Below are 5,291 nucleotides of genomic sequence, written 5' to 3' on the forward strand. Positions count from 1 at the left end.
ACCACCCTGGAACAAACATTCCATGAGATTATTCAAGAAAACTTTCCTCATCTCATCAGTGATGTGAAAATTCAAACACAAGAGATTCAGAGATCCTCTGCAAGACAACAAATGAGAAGACCAACTCCTAGATACATAATAATTTGCCTAAACAAAGTAGGTATAAAAGAAATAATCCTAAAGACAGCAAGAGAAAAAGGACAGATTACATAAAATGGAAGACCATTTAGAATAGCTGCAGATTTATCTACAGAGAGCCTTCAGGCTAGGGGAGCTTGGAGCCCTATCTTCAAAGTTCTAAAACATAAACAATTTCAACCAAGAATAATTTACCCAGCCAAGCTAAGCTTCATCAGTGAGGGAGAATTAAAATCTGTCCCAGATATCCAATCCCTAAGAAATTACATTGCCACCAACCACATCTACAAGAAACTCTTAAGAAAGTATTAAACACAGAAGAAAAGGAAAAAAGAACAACAATGTTCTTCACAAGAGTACAGGAAAGAGATTAAAAGCACACATGAACCAACCCCAAGACCAAAAGAAAGACAACAAACCAACAGGAACAACAACAAGAACAACTCTATAAGAACCTTATGATAGGGATCAATGCTCACATTTCAATCATTAGCCTGAATGTGAATGGACTAAATGCACCACTGAAAAACATAGAATGGCAAAATGAATAAAATATCACCAGGCAACAATATATTGCCTTCAAGAGACTCCTCTTACTAACACTCACAGACTCAAAATAAGAGGATGGGAAACAAATTTTCAGGCGAACAGAACACAAAAGAAAGGAGGAGTTATGATCTTAATCTCAGAAAAAATATCATTTAAGCTATCAAAAATTTTAAAAAGATACAAGAGGCCATTACATAGTGATAAAAGGTTCAATCCATCAACAAGAAATATCTATCCTAAACATATATGCGCCCAACATAGGAGTGCCAACTTTCATAAAGCAGCTTCTAGGCAAACTCAAAAAGATATTGACTCTAACACTATCATAGCTGGGGACTTTAATACTCCACTCACAACCCAAGATAGATCATCAGGACAAAATATCAGCAATGAGATCCGAAACATCAATGTGACTCTTGACCAAATGGACTTAACTGATACCTACAGAACGCTCCACCCAACGACCACAGAATATACATTCTACTCATCACCACATGGAATGCACTCTAAGATCGACCACATACTTGGCCATAAATCAAGCATAAACTATTTTTAAAAGATCAAAATTTTGCCATGCACCTTCTCAGACCACAGTGGAATAAAAATAAACATCAACACCAACAAGGTTCCCCCAAAGCTCACAAAAACATGAACATTAAATAACATGAGTCTAAACAACTCCAGGGTCAATGATGAAATCAAAACAGAGATTAAAAGATACCTGGAAACAAATGAAAATGAAGAAACATCTTACCAAAATCTCTGGTATGCCATGAAAGTTGTAGAAAGAGGGGAATTCATAGCTCTACAAACACACATGAAGAAACTGGAAGGATCACAAATTAACAGCCGAACTAGTCACCTAAGGAAAATGGAAAAGCAAGACCACCAAAACCCTAGTTCAGCAGAAGAATCCAGATCACCAAAATAAAAGCCCAAATCCAGGACACAGAAGACAAAAAGATAATACAAAAAAAGAAAGAAACAAAATGCTGGTTCTTTGAAAGGATAAACAAGATCCATGGTCTCCTATCTAGACTGACCAAGAAAAACAGAGAAAAAGACCAAATAAACTCTATCAGAAACACAAAAGATGAAGTCACATCTGACCCTGAAGAAATACAAAAGGTCATTAGAGACTACTATGTACACTTGTATGGGAACAAACTTGAAAACCTTAGGGAAATGGAGGACTTTCTGACATCACACAATCTGCCTAAGTTGAAACAAGAATAAATTGAGACCATAAATAGACCAATAACAATCAAGGAAATTGACTATGTAATAAGAAAACTACCTACAAAAGAAGCCCTGGACCAGATGACTTTTCAGCACAATTCTACAAGACATTTAAGGAGCTGATTCCAATCCTACTGAAGGTATTCCAGGCAATTGAGAAAGATGGAACTCTCCCCAAATCACGTTATGAAGCCAACATCACACTAATTCCCAATCCAGGTAAAGATCCAACAAAGAAAGAGAACTACAGGTCAATATCTTTGATGAATATAGATGCTAAAATTCTCAACAAGATCCTAGCAAACCGGATTCAATAACACATTTCAAAAATCATCCATCATGACCAAGTAGGCTTCATCCCTGGGATGCAAGGCTGGTTCAACATTCGTAAAACCATAAATGTAATTAAATACATCAACAAATGTCAAATCAAAAACCACATGATTATATCATCAGATGCAGAAAAAGCTTTTGATAAAATCCAGCACCCCTTCTTGATAAAAACTGTTGAATATCTAGGCATACGGGGAACATACCTCAAAATAGTAAAAGCCATCTATGAGAAACCCACAGCCAGCATACTCCTAAACAGGCAAAAATTGGAACCATTTCCCCTGAAAACTGGAACAAGACAAAGTTGCCCAGTCTCACCCCTCCTGTCCAATATAGTATTGGAAGTCCTGGCTAGAGCAATCAGAGAAGAGAAGGCAATCAGGGGTATCCAAATAGGAAAAGAGGAAGTCAAGTTATCTCTCTTTGCAGATGACATGATTGTGTACCTTGAAAACTAAAGAGAATCTGTCAAAAGCCTCCTTGCACTGATAAAGGACTTTGGCAAAGTCTCAGCGTATAAAATAAATGTGCAAAAGACATTTCTTTACACCAATAATAAACAAACAGAAACCCAAATATAAAGCACAATCCCATTCACAATAACCTTATAAAAAATGAAATACTGGCTGGGCTCGGTGGCTCAGCCTGTAATCCCAGCGCTTTGGGAGGCCGAGGTAAGTGGATTGCCTGAGGCTGCGGGTTCAAGACCCACCTGGGCAACTTGGCGAGACCTCATCTCTACAATAAATCAAAAAATTAGCCAGGAGTGGTAGCGTGCACCTGTAGTTCCAGCTACTTGGAAGGCTGAGGCGGAAGGATCACTGGAGCCCAGTAGGTCGAGGTTGCGGTGGCCGGGAGCGGCCACTGCGACTCCAGTCTGGGCAACAGAGTGAGACTCCAACTCAAAAAAAAATAAAAAGAAAAAGAAATTCCTTGGCATCTTCCTAACCAGAGACTTGAAAGACCTGCACAATGAAAACTACAAAACACTGCTCAAAGAAATCAAAGATGACACAAACAAGTGGAAAAATATCCCATGCTCATGGATTGGAAGAATCAACATTGTGATGATGGCCATCTTACCTAAGGCAATCTACAAATTTAATGCAATACCCATCAAATTATGTAACATTCTTTTCAGATCTAGAAAAACAATACAGGAATTCATATGGAAACACAAACAACCAAGAATAGTCAGAAAAATTCTCAGCAAAAATACAAAGGAGGAAGTATCACACTACCAGACTTTAAACTTTACTATAAAGCTACAATAATCAAACACCTTGGTATTGGTACAAGAACAGGCATATAGACCAATGGAATAGAATTGAGATTCCAGAAGCAAAACCTCAATTTCTCAACCAACTCATCTTCGATAAAGCCTCCACCACTCACCACTGGGGAGAGGAGAACCTATTCAGTAAAAGGTGCTGGGAAAACTGGCTGATCACACACAGAAGATTCAAACAGGACACCTATCTATCCCCATACACAAAAATTAACTTTAAATGGATAAGAGACCTAAATGTAAAACCTCAAACCATAAGAACTTTAGAAAATGCAGGACACACCCTTATGGAAGTTGGAACTAGAATCCAATTCCTGAGCAAAACCCGAATCGCACGGACCATAAGAGATAAGATAGACATGTGGGACTTCATTAAACTGACAAGCTTTTGCAAAGCCAGAAACCATCAAGAGAGCAGGGAGACAGTCCACAGACTGGGAAAAAATATTTGCCAACTCCATGTCTGACAAAGGCCTAACATCTAGGATCTAAAAGGAACTTAAACATGCTGAAAAGAAAAAAATAACAACCCCATTACAACGTGGGCAAAAGATATGAACAGACCCTTCTCAAAAGAAGACATATGAGCGGCCAACAGATACATGAAGAAATGTTCAACCTCACTAGTCATCAAGGAGATGCAAATTGAAACTACACTGAGATACCACCTAACTCCAGTCAGAATGACCATTATCAGTAACTCAAAAAATAACAGATGCTGGAGATGAAGTGGTGAAAAGGGAAACTTCTACACTATTAGTGGGATTGTAAAGTAGTTCAGCCTCTGTGGAAAACAGTGTGGCGAACCTAAAAGCTCTAAAAATCAACCTTCCATATTACCCCGCAATCCCCCTACTGGGAATATACCCTGAAGAACTCAAATCACTCTATAAAAAAAGATACCTGCACACGTATGTTTATCGCAGTATTGTTCACAATAGCAAGATCATGGCCAACCATGCTGTCCATCAAAAGAGGACTAGATTTTAAAAATGTGGCATATATACACAATGGATTATTACACAGTCATAAAAAAGAACAAAATCATGAATTTCACAGCAACCTGGATGGAATTAGAGTTTATAATACTGAGTGATCTCTCACAGAAACAAAGATCTGAGTATCACATGTTCTCACTCATAAGCGGACCTTGAACTACTATAATACTATAAGAAAAGAATTGACAGTGGCAGGAAACTATGGGGGCACAGGGAGGGAAAGGGAGGTGGGATTAATGGTAGTCAATATCTTTCTGGGGACGGGGGGGCACACCTCATCAACAAGTGTACCTGTACAATGCATATTTGTATCTCTAAACCTTAACTGTACCCCACAATTTTAAAATAAAAAATATGTATTTAAAAATAAAAATAACAAAATAAATATATTTTATATTAAGGAAAAAGAAAGAAAGAAAGAAAAACAGCCATGGCAGCAACAAGATCAATAGCTAACAATTTTGAGCATTTAACACGAGTCAAGCAAAGTACTAAGTGCTTTACATACATTGCCTCACTCTATCTTCACCAAAACCTCAAGAAATGACAATATTTTACAGAGAAAACTATTATTTTACAAATAGAAAAACTCAGTTTTTTAGCACAGCATGCAGCACTTTACATTTATTGCTTCATTTTATCATTAAAGCAATAGTTTGGAGTTATGGTCAGTCCTACTCTAAGGAGGAGAAAATTAATGCTGATAGCAGTTAACTGCCTAATCCCTTGCTTTTATCTCCACTGCA

The sequence above is a fragment of the Carlito syrichta genome, unplaced genomic scaffold, assembly GCF_000164805.1.
Source record: "Carlito syrichta isolate Samal-C Ts95f unplaced genomic scaffold, Tarsius_syrichta-2.0.1 Scaffold306700, whole genome shotgun sequence".
NCBI classification, from domain to species: Eukaryota; Metazoa; Chordata; class Mammalia; order Primates; family Tarsiidae; genus Carlito; species Carlito syrichta.